The sequence below is a fragment of the Phascolarctos cinereus genome, unplaced genomic scaffold, assembly GCF_003287225.1.
Source record: "Phascolarctos cinereus isolate Bilbo 61053 unplaced genomic scaffold, phaCin_HiC Scaffold_2;HRSCAF=192, whole genome shotgun sequence".
Taxonomy (NCBI): domain Eukaryota; kingdom Metazoa; phylum Chordata; class Mammalia; order Diprotodontia; family Phascolarctidae; genus Phascolarctos; species Phascolarctos cinereus.
The window spans coordinates 207,740,913-207,753,213 of NW_027555625.1; the positions used below are offsets into that span (position 1 = coordinate 207,740,913).

Consider the following 12,301-nt stretch of genomic DNA (forward strand, 5'->3'; position numbering starts at 1 on the left):
TAAGCAAGCTCATGAATGACCACCTCTTACCCCAGACCCCAAAACTTTCAGGAGCCTCTTGATACCTGTCTGCAGTAGAGGATAAACCTTCAATAAATCTCATTTGGAGACAAGTTTTATTTTGAAGTTTTCGTTTCCCTTTTCCAGGGTGGATGCTGATTGGTTACCACAAAAAAAACACCCACTTAAGAGAGACAATTGTCACTAAATATGGGAAATAAATATGCAAGATTGAATTATCTCCCCATTCCAAATTATTCCCTATGGATAAAACAGCACTAATTTAGATAATTGATCAGAAAAGAATAAAAGGCTTGTCAGGTTCCATCAATTGCCCAGTTGAAGTTGTGGAACTGATCGGATTAGGTGACTTCCTCTAATGAGATTCAGTGGTTCTGGAGTAGGAAAGAATTTGAGTGGTATAGGATTGGCAAGGGGTGAAGTAGGACAAGGGGGAGATGTCATCCAAGAGCAGACAGTATCTGGTTGAAATTAACTAGAGTCAAGACTGAAAGCACAGGATTACCGATTGGGACAAGGTTATAGCTGCCACACTTAGTAGTTGTGTAAACCTGGCTGGGCAAGTCATTTCACTGACCTGTTTCCTCATGTGTAAAATGAAGATAATAATACCTGTACTGTCTACCTCACAGAGTTGTTGTGAGGAAAGCACTTTATAAACTTTAGTGGCATAGAAATGTTTTATTACTTCAAAAGAAAAACCTAATTGAAGTTGAATTCCTAACCTTAAATTTCAATGAACTTTAAATCAATAAAAAATTTATATTAAGCACACAGCATCCACTTCTATAGGCCCACTGTGGTGGTAAGGACCTTAGAGGTTATCTAATCCAACCCCTTCATTTTACGTTTGAGAAAACTGACCAAGAAATCGTGACGTGCCCAAGGTCACACAGGTCCTCAGTCACGTGCAGCACTTCCCACTGCACCACAAATGGACAACTAATTTAGTAAACCCGTTAAGGACTCTGCATACAAACGCCAACAAGCCACAGTCCCACTCTCGGGATTTCCAGGCTGAGGTTTCAGCTCGGAAGCTCAAGTGCATCCTTTGCCTACATCACACTCTCTGAGGCATCCGTCTGTGGACTTGTTCGGGTTCCACTAACGGAATGGAAGCTCCGTGACAGCAGAGGCTGCGTCGGTTTTTGTTTTGTTTTTTAAAATCTCTGTCCCCGGCGCCGAGCTTGCACAAAGAGAGGGTTCAATACCTTCCTGCTGCTGCATCGACCGCGGGCCCAAAAGGGCGGCCAGAACGCGAGGCCGCCCCTCCGCAAGGCCCGGGTCCCCCGACCCCGCATCCGGACCAAGCCCCGTTTCGGGCGGAGCCTCCCACAGCAACCGGGGGCAGGGTCCGGGTCCGGGCTCGCTTCGGACACCGACAGGGGCCCTACACCCCGTTACCCGGAGGCCCGGGCGGGGCAATGACGGGCCTCTTGCCCCCCAGGGTCTGTTGCGAGGTAGCGGTGCCTCCCAGCTCTCTTCAGCTCAGTAGCTCCTCAACCCTCAAATGCCCAAACGGCCCATCACGCGCCTGTTACTGCTAAGGCCTCTCTCCGCTCCTCGACCCCGCGCCGATCTTCTCGCGAGAAACCGATTTTGTCAAACATCACTTTCTCAGTCCACCTCCGCCGAGCCTCTCCGCGTGGCCGGTAACCCAGGGCAACGGCTGCCTCCACCCATAGCTTCAGCGGATTAGCGGCCGGCCAGCCCAGGGCTTCTAGTTCTGTCTCGGCCAGCCAGGCCCCACCCCACCTCGCCCAACTTGGTTTGAAACAGCCTCCCATGTGGCTGTGAGGCGGTGTTGGCGGTTTTCCCGCCCCCCCACTCCCGGGGCGGGAAGCGAGAGGCCAAGCCCCGGCCCGAGGTGGCTCACCCAGGCTGGGGCTAAAGAAGGACGAAAGGTAGGACCCTGCGCGCGCAGGCGGAGATGTGGCTGAGAGGGGAGGGGAAGGTGGGCGGAGCCATTGCGCAAAGAGGAAGGGGCAAGGAAAGGAGGCGGGACAGGGAGGGGCTTGGGCCAGAGCCCTTTGGGGGGGGGAAGGGGAGGCTGTTGTTCTTTTATTTGGAGCCAGAAGGGACCTCGGGGGCCCTTCAAACCAACTCTCTCATTTTACAGATGAGGAAACTGAGGCCCAGAGAGATTAAGTAACTTGTCCAGGGTCACACAAATACCGGGAATTTGAACTCAGGTCTTCAAATTCCAAAAGCAGCGCTCTTTCTACTAGAAGAGAGGCCGTATGACCTCGAGAAGGGAAGGGTAATGGCGGGGTCGGTTGTTGAGGGCACCAGTCGAGGGAAAGGCAAACAAGGAGGGATGGGAGGGAGTGAGGATGGGTCGGAGTGGGGAGTAGCAGGCACGACGAGCAAGCATCGTTCAAGACACTTGCAAAAAGGATAGCGGGGACCAGGACCTTCAGCTATGGAGAAGATGTCCATTGGGTCCCAGTTGCACCTAGGATACTAGGATTATAGATTTAGAAATGGAAGGGACCTTAGGGATGATCTGGGCAACCCCTTCGTTTTACAGGTGCAGAAACTGGGGCCCTACTATGTGGTGTGCTGTGAGATACAAAAGAAATATGACAGGTCCCTCCCCTCCAAGGAGCTTACAATATAATTGGAGAATAATAATAGCAGTAACTGACATTTCTATAGCACTATAAAGTTTGCAGAAGCACTTTACATACGTTGTTTCATTTAAGCCTCAGGGCCACTTAGTGAACTGGGTAGATGGGCATAAATTTTGTGACCATATGGATTGTCTTGGGCAAGATTATAACCCAGGCCTTAGCCTAGTATCTATGGTGCCAGGAAAATAAGCATAAAACTATGGAGACCAAAGAATCTGATAGAGGGCAACATTATATACTAACATTATGTAGTATATACAGAGGTACTGAGAGAATGGTATGTCACCATACATAGTTAGGATTCATCTGTCAGTTTGTAAGGTTTCACGTCTTAAAATATCAAGACTATATTATATATACATATATATATACATATAATACATTCACAGACAATATTTTGGGGGGATATTTAGGAAGACATTTAAAAATTATTTTTAGTTTTCAACATTCACTTCCACAAGATTTTGAGTTCCAATTTTTCTCCCCATCTCTCTCCCCCCACCCCAAAACTGTGTGCATTCTGCATACCCCTTCCCACAATCTGACCTCTCTTCTATCACCCTCCCCCACTTCTCTTATCCCATTCCCCTTCTATTTTTCCTGTAGGGCAGAATAAATTTCTATACCCCCTTGTCTGTATATCTTGTTTCCCAGTTGCATGTAAAAATTATTTTTAACATTAGTTTTAAAAACTTGTGAGTTCCAAATTCTCTCCCTCCCTCCCCACCAACCCTCACTGAGAGAGCAAGCAATTGTATACGGGTTATACGTGTGTAGTCAGGCAAAACACATCCATAATAGTCATGTTGTGAAAGACTAACTTTATTTCCCTCCATCCTATCCCACTCTCCCATTTATTCTATTCTCTCCTTTTACTCTATCCCTCCTCAAAAGTGTTGCTTCTGATTACTCCACCTCCAATCTGCCCTCCCTTCTATAACCCCACCCCCCTTATCCTCTTTCCACCTATTTTCCTGTAGGGTAAGATAGATGTCCATACCCAATTGAGTTTATATGTTATTCCCCCCTTAAGCCAAATCTGATGAGAGTAAGATTCACTCATTCCCTCTCACTTCTTCCCCTCCATTGTGAAAGTTTTTTCTTGCTTCTTTTATGTGAGATAATTTACCCCATTTTACCTCTCCCTTTCTCTTTCTCCCAGTACAATCCTCTCACCCCTTAATTTTATTCTCCAGATATCAACCCTTCGTCTTCAACTCACCCTGTGCCCTGTATATATATGTGTATATATATGTATATATATATATACACATATATATACACACACACATACATACACACATATATATATGTATACATAACGTACACATATATATGTGTGTATACATATTCCCTCCAACTTAATACTGAGAAAGGTCTCATTAGCTACAAACATTATCTTTCCATTTAGGAATATAAACAATTCAACTTTAATAAATCCCTTATGAGTTCTCTTTCATGTTTACCTTTTCATGCTTCTTTTGAGTCTTGTATTTGAATGTAAAATTTTCTATTCAGCTCTGGTCTTTTCATCAAGAATGCTTGTAAGTCCTCTATTTCATTGAATGTCCATTTTCCCCCCTGAAGGATTATACTCAGTTTTTCTGGGTAGGTGTTTCTTGGTTTTAATCCTAGCTCCTTTGACCTCTAGAATATCATATTCCAAGCCCTCTGATCACTTAACGTAGAAGCTGCTAAATCTTCTGTTATTCTGATTGTGTTTCCACAATACTTGAATTATTTCTCTCTGCCGGCTTGCAATCTTTTCTCATTGACCTGGGAACTCTGTAATTTCGCTATAATATTCCTAGGAGTTCTCCTTTTGGGATCTCTTTCAGGAAGTGATCAGTAGGTTCTTTCAATTTCTGTTTTGCCCTCTGGTTTGAGAATATCAGGACAGTTTTTCTTGATAACTTCTTGAAAGATGATATCTAGGCTCTTTTTTTGATCATGGCTTTCAGATAGTCCAATAACTTTTAAATTATCTCTTTTGGATCTATTTTCTAGGTCAGTTGTTTTTCCAGTGAGATATTTCACATTGTCTTCTATTTTTTTCATTCTTTTGGTTTTATTTTATAATTTCTTGATTTCCCATAGAGTCATTAGCTTCCAGTTGCTCCATTCTAATTTTTAAAGAATTATTTTCTTCAGGGAGCTTTTGGACCTCCTTTTGTATTTGGCCAATTCTGCTTTTTAAGGCATTTTTCTCTTCATTGGCTTTTTGGGTCTCTTTTGCCATTTGGGTTAGTTTATTTTTTAAGGTGTTATTTTCTTCAGTCACGGATGTAATATCGACATTATAAATGTTGATTACAACAGGCCATTTGCTACCATAGCTCAGTATCTTGGTGTACTTAACCTTTCTAAGCTTTGGATTCCATAGGATGATAACCTTCTAACTAATAGTATTGGAGCTAAAGATGTAGGGCTATGGGCCATATGATAGATAGGTGGATTCATAGAAGGTTGAACAGTCAGAAGGGTATTGGTTAATGTGTCAGTTTCCCCTGACCTTGCTTCTTACTTCACCTGTGCTTTTCAAAAGGACTTGGATGAAAATGTAGATGACATAGTTTGCATGTTGTCTCTTCCACTGGACTGAATTCTTTGAGATCAGGAACTATCTTTTGCCTTTGTATCTCCTGAGCTTTGCATAGCAGCTGACACGTAAGAGGTGCTTAAACAATTCTTGGTGACTGACTGGACTATTTATCTTATTTGTGAACAACATCCCTCTTCTCCCTATAATTCATCCTGTACACAGTTGCCTGTGGCAACTCTGATGAAATGATGCTATTACTGAATTTAATCTTATATTGCCAGCTACTTGCTAGATATCTCTACCTAGCTGTTCCAAAGATATCTCAAATTCAGCTTATCAAAAACAGAACTCATGGTGTTTCCTCTAAAATTTACCCCGCCTTTAAGATTCCTTATTTCTGTTGAGGACACCACCATCTTTCCAGTTAGCTAGGTTTGTAATCTCAGTCATCCTCAACTCTTGTCTTTTTCACCCCTCCCTCCATTCAACCAATTGCCAATTTTTTGTTGATCATACCTTCACAACACCCTCATGTCCATCTTCTTGTCATGTGGCTAGCAAAATACTAAAGACCTCTCATCTGGATTGCTTTACTAATTGGAGTTTTGGATTTCAGTCTCTCCCATCTCTATTCTCCACATAATTGCCAAAATAAATTTTCTAAAGCACAAATATGACCATATTACTTCCCCCTTGCTCATGAATTGTTTCTAGGATAAAACCATCTCTGGTTCCAGCCTACCTTTCCAGGCTGATTTCTCATCTTCCTTACTTTCTTAATGCCACATTTTCCCTTCCTTCTGAAATTTCATAGAATTTTAGAATGTTGTTATTGGTCTTTCATTCTAGAAGAGGATCAATGACACCTCCAGGATTATGTCTTGACTTGTTAGTGATTTAAGTGAGGCAGAGCTGCACAAAGTCATCAGCCTTAGTCCTCCAGAGTCATTGTAGTACAGTGGTAAGACGTAAGTCAAGATGACTGGCATGGCCCAGGATGTAGTGGGACACCTTGGCCTTTTTAAACTAAGGTCTTTCCAAGGTCTCAGTTTGTCTGAGGCAATGCCCATTCAGTGGTTAAGGGCTAGAATAGGTGGGGAACCTGTGGCCTTCTTGGTCTTTGGGTGCGGCTTTTTGATGGAGTCCAAGTTTTACAGAACAAATTCTTTTATTAAAGGGATTTGATTTGTTCTGGGAAATTTGGATTTAGTCAAAGGGCTGCACTTGAGGATCTAGAGGGTCACATGTGGCCTTGAAGCTACAGGTTCCCCACTCTGGGCTAGAATTGTAGGACACTGGAACTAGAAAAGACATTAGAGGTTCACTTCATAGATGAGGAAACTAAAGCCTAGAGAGGGAAAAAAGATTTGACCATGGAAGAGTTTCAGTTTTGATGAACTTGCTTGACCAGATAAGTGAGTTCAAAAGAAGTTTAAGGATTTTCTGGGACCCGTAGACAAATGGGACCCAAATTGTTTTTGGAGTGAGGGGCAATGGCCTCAGCTTGGGCCCATACCCCATCACTACCTAAACTATACCCACCTTTACCAAAAGATTCCACTAGTTACCCAGCTTCTATGTTCCCTTTCAAAGTGTAAGCCAAAGTTCTCCCAGGAAAACTCCCCCAAGGAGAATGGTTGCAAGAATGAATAAACAAACAAGCCTTCAGACTTTATGCTAGGGCCAATCTCTATATACTTCTAGAGATTATGTTTGGACTGGTCCTGCTGCTGCTTTCTTGGAGTGTTGAGTGCTCTGTTATTCCAGGATTTCAGGGACAATTCAGGCTGAGGACCTGTAAGCTTTCAGTGTTGCCCAAGCAGTCTGATCCAGGGCAAAGTCTGATCACGGTTCCTTTGGTTTGAGTTCTGCAAGTACCATCATGGGTTTGAGTCTGAGCAATAAGCCTGTGGTCATGTCTGTTTGGAGTTTCACTAGACTGCTGTTGGATTTGACCACTGTCAGCTAGCTGGAAAGCTGTGCTGTTTCAGAGTGACAGAACTGTAGGTCTAGGATTTCTTCCCTGGTTATTCAACTGCAGGCTTCAGGCCGTGCTAGAAGTTGGAACTAAGACCCAATTCTTATTGTTGCTGTTTCTAAACTTTGAATCCAAACTTCACAGAACAAATCCCCTTAATAAAAGGATTTATTTATAAAAGGATCCTTTTATTAAGGGGATTTGTTCTGTGAAGTTTGGATTCAGTCAAAGGGCTGCACTTGAGGACCTAGAGGGCTACGGAGTATGAGGTTCCAGGCTTCCCACCCCTGTACTAACCCAATGCCAGATGTTAATAACAACTCAGACCTGAATTTCAAATACAGGTGTTCTCACTTCAGATCCAGAGCTTCTGTTCTTACTACATTATGTGAAGATTAACCTGTGATATGATACAAATGGAAAAAGAATTCGTATCTGACTTAACTGGTACACAATGGGTATGGGACATCAGGGCTTGAGAATCACTTGTGCTTTTTCCTCACTTTGGAACTTCAGATTCAGTGAACTCTTGCTAGTGAATTTTTCTCCAACTTGAAATTATATAGGCCCTATGTTCTCCATCAGCATTTTTCCTTTTTAATTCAAAGGGCAAAAGTCATTCATTAATTCAGTAATGCCTATCATGTACAAGGTACTTCTGACGTTGTATTCTTAGCCAAGGTAATAATCTTAGGATTTCTAGTTATATTTTCGTATTATCTTATTTGCTGTGACCTCAAGCTTAATACGTTTAAAACCAAAATCATCATTCTCCTAATCTCCACTTCCTAATAGCATAGTCCCCATTCTCAACTGTTCAAAGTGACTGTCAGTGAAGCCATCATTTTCCTAGTATAGATACTTTAGAATTATATTTTGACTTTTCCTCTGCTTCATCCATTTTATTGAAACTGCCCCCAAGTCCATTTGATTCATTCTGCAAATGTTTTTCAGAGTCACTCTTTTCTTCTCAATCTCACTGCCACCACTATAGGCCAGGTCCTCATTTCCTTATTCCTGGAAGTCTGCAACAACCTTACAGATGGTTTCCTTATTTTCAGTCTCTTTCCCTCCTAGTCCATCCTCCAGATTGCTGTTGGAATAGTTTTCCTGATTCATCACTTAAAGTAAGTTTTATTGATGCCTATGTTTTTAAAATCAAAATTTTTTCAATGAGCAAAAATCTGTTTTCTCTCCCTTCTACTCCCTCCTGCCACCTTGAGGAGGGAAAAAAAAGGAAAAAGAAAAAAAAACCCTTAAAATGTACACATCAGTAAGCAAAACAAATTTCCAAACTGGCTGTGTCCAAAATATATATGTCTCGTTTTACCCTGGGTCTATCACTTTTAGGAGGTAGGTAAGCATGGTTCATCACTGGTTCCTTGGAATTGTGTTTGATCATTGTGTTAATCAGAGTTCTTAAGTCTTTCAGATTTGTCTTTACAGTGATATTACTGTATAAATTTTTCTCTTGACTTCTGCTTATTTTACTTTGCATCAATTCATACAAGTCTTCTCACTTTTTCTCTGAAACTGCCCTTTGCATCAGAGGGGTCAAACTCACAGCCCAAACCATATTAAAATGTAATTGGGAAATATTTAACAAAATAAATAAATATAATAAAACATAAGTAACATTACATTTTTTAAATTTTATTAATTTATTTTGATTTATCAACAATCACTTCCATATGCTTTTGAGTTGAAAATTTTTCTCCCTCTTCCTCCCCCCACCCTCCCCAAGACGGCGCACAATCTGATTTAGACTTTACATTTGCATACCCATGAAACATATTTTCACATTAGTGAAGTTGTAAGTAAAAATTAAAACCAATAGGAGGAACCATCAGAAAGATGAAACCAAACTCAACAGAAGGTAAAAATAAGTGAGAGCGATTCGACTTCCATAGTTCTTTCTTTGGATGTGGACAGCATTTTCCATCCCTAGGCCTATGGAGATGTCTTAGATCCTTGTAATACTGAGAAGGGTTCAGTTTAACAATATTAGTCATTGCATAACATGGCTGTTATTGTGTACAGAGTCTTCTTGGTTCTGCTCACTTCACGCAGCAAGTAACATTACATTTTAAAACATAAGTCAATATGCAGCCCACAAGGATCTTTATGTATGGATAATGGCCCCTATTTCTATTTGAGTTTGACATTCCTGGCTTACATAATTTCCTATAGCACAACAATATTTGTTTACATTCATATACCATAATTTGTTCGACCATGCCCCTGTTAATGAACATCCCCTTAGTTTCTAGCTTCTTTCTACCATAAAAAGAGCTGCTGTAAGTATTTTTGTACACATGGGTCCTTTTCCTCTTTCTTTGATCTCTTTGGGCTATAGACCTAGGAATAGTATTGCTGAGTTAAAGGGCATGTGCACAGTTAAGTAACTTTTTGTGCATAGTTTCAAATTACTTTCTAGAATAGCTGGACCAATTCAGAGTTCTGAAGAGTGCATCAATGTCTGTTTTCCTACAGCCCCTCCAACACTTGTCATTCTCCTTTTATTGTCACATTTGCCAGTCTGAAAGTGAGGTGGAATCTGCTTTTTTTTCCTGGGGGGGGCAGGTGGGGGTCCTCTTGACTCCATGGTCAGTGCTTTATCCACTGCACCACCTAGCTGCCCCACCACTTGCTTTTGCATTTTATTGATTAGTGATTTTTGGAGGTTTTTTTTCATATGGATATTTGATAGCTTGGATTTTCTCCCTAGGAAAAACTGCTTGTTTATATCCTTTGAGCATTTATCACTTGAGGAACTGATGCCTTTGTTTTCATATCACAGTGATTCTTGGCTTCTCCATGCCTATGCCCAAATTTAACCTTCCCTTGTAATAAAGAAAAGCAATTATTTGATATTTAAATATTTGAAGACCTTTTCAACTTGGTTCTAAGCTATTTTTCAGCTCTAGTAGACATTATTTCCCTTCATGCACTTTATGATCCAGTCAGACTGGCCTTCTTACTGTTCCTCAATGGTATTCCATTGTACTACTTTCAATTATATATGAGGGAAAATCTTTAGTGTAAATCCCAAACTAATGGATAAGATTAGTAATATTTTACCATTGCTACTATTTAAAGAACTCTTTGTTAATTCATTTTCTCCAGTCCATTTAATAGCTCTGCACAGCTATCAAAATGATTTTCCTAAGGCATAGGTATGACCATGTCACCCTTCTACTTAATAGGGTTTGATGGTTTCTTATTGCCTCTGGGATCAAATATATTACCTCACTTTACTAATGCACTTTTGGTCTAGCCAGATTGACTTTCTTGCTGTTCCTTACACATGCTGTTCCATTTTCTTTGTCCACACACTTGCCTCAACTTGCCTGTTAGAATGCCTTGTTTCCTTCAAGGCCTAGCTCGAGCACCGCTATCTGCATGGAGCCTTTCCTGAACCCCCTGGTGGCTAGTGACGTTTCCCCCAGCTCTGATCATCCATTGTCTGTTTTTTATGTATTTTATTTGTATATGTTATATGTTGACTAGAATATAAACTCCTTGACAACAGGAAATGTTTCACATTTGTTCCTGTATTTCCAGTGCCTAACACCATGTTTTATACATAGTAGGTGCTTAATAAATGCTTGTTGATTGTTTGATTGAATTAAGCAAAAACAACTAATGACAATGACCGGACTTGGACTTTTGGGCTCACTTTTGAGCGCCCAGGGGCATCAGGTGGGAGCCTGCAATAGCAGAGTGCGAGCCTGAGGGAGGAGAAGGATGTGCCCCAAGAGGACTTTCAGGAAGAGTATTGAACCCTCTGCTTTGAGGGGATTGTAACCTGTTGTGGCCCAGGAGTGGATTGTGCTGTGTTAAGAGAACCCCCTGATATGTATAAGCAGTATGCTGGACAGTACCTAAGGGAGGAGGAACTGGCTACTTACTCCCAAAGATCCTGGGTCCCGAAGAATGTATAACGGGGAGAGATATATGCTATGTTATACTGTGTGTTATATTCTGTTTTAGGCCTTGTGGCCATACTTATTTCAGGGGGAAAAGGCAAATAACTTTCTTGTATGTTTGAGTCCATGTGGCCACTCTAGTGATATGCTGTATTTGTATACCTATGATACCCAACATAATGTTCATGTTGCTGTAATCCATATTGTTGTTATTTTAGCATGTTATTGTATATTGTTGCAGTTTATATTGTTGTTATGGATTGTGAATGTTATGCATTAGTTTCTTGGCTCAAGGACTCCTAAAAGTATGACCTGCATAGATTGTAAGGGCCAAGCATTACCTGTTTGATTATAAAGGCCAGGATGGAGGGGTGGAGTGTAAGTAAAGTGAATTTTAGTGTATGTCAGGAGTATTTTGTTATTCCTTTTTAGATAATAGTTCTAGGATCCTAGATAATATTTCCCACAAATTATGGTTGAAAACATCTCCACACTTGTGTGGTGAGATATAGGGATGACATAAAGTATGCCTGTGCTGTGCTAGCTCATGACAATATTGCTAAAGTTAACCTGTGAGCTTAATGTTGGCAAGATGCCTTCTTTGTCTGTTGCCCTATAAAGCAAGTGGGCACTGGTCAGTGAGTGGGGGGACCCATTTTGTGATTTGGGTAACACATAGAGGAATGTATGTACCTGTCTTGATTAGCCCCCATCAAGGTTTAGGGGATCTTGAAGTTGTACTCCTATTCTCACCTGCCCCTAGGATAAGTGTGATTAGGGAATGCTGTAGGAGTTGGTGTTCTCATTACCAGGAAACTCTTTTGAGAAGACTAGACTAGAATAAAGTAAGCTTATTTAACCTCTCCAAATCTGTCTTCCTGTCTGACCGGATCAAAAGTGAACCTGTGCTAGAACGCCTGTTAGTGTTAGGAGCCCTCCTATGTTCTCCTGCCCCACAAGTGGTATTATCTGTGTGTTTACCTGTGAAATACCATATCTGACAATATATAACACGTTATCACTGTATCAAGAAGAGGAGTCTGTTTTGTTTTATATTCTCTAGGACCAAGATTAGTAATTAGAATTGCTTAATGCCCTTTTCAATATTTACTATATTTTAGTTTTTTTTTTAATGTGGTTACTGAGAGAGTATGATACAATAGAGTGCTGGACTTGGAGTCAGGGTTCACTCACCTCA

At 41.2% G+C, this 12,301-nt stretch overlaps 1 protein-coding gene across 1 annotated transcript in view; it reads left to right on the top strand.

Annotated features, from left to right (window-relative positions):
* Positions 1-950: 950 nt before the first annotated feature.
* CUNH16orf46 (chromosome unknown C16orf46 homolog) overlaps positions 951-12,301 on the top strand; it is a 37,520-nt gene continuing 26,169 nt past the window's right edge. The window contains exon 1 of the mRNA XM_020992704.2: positions 951-1,925. The gene's annotated coding sequence lies outside the window, so the exon portion shown is untranslated. The remainder of the gene's footprint in view (positions 1,926-12,301) is intronic.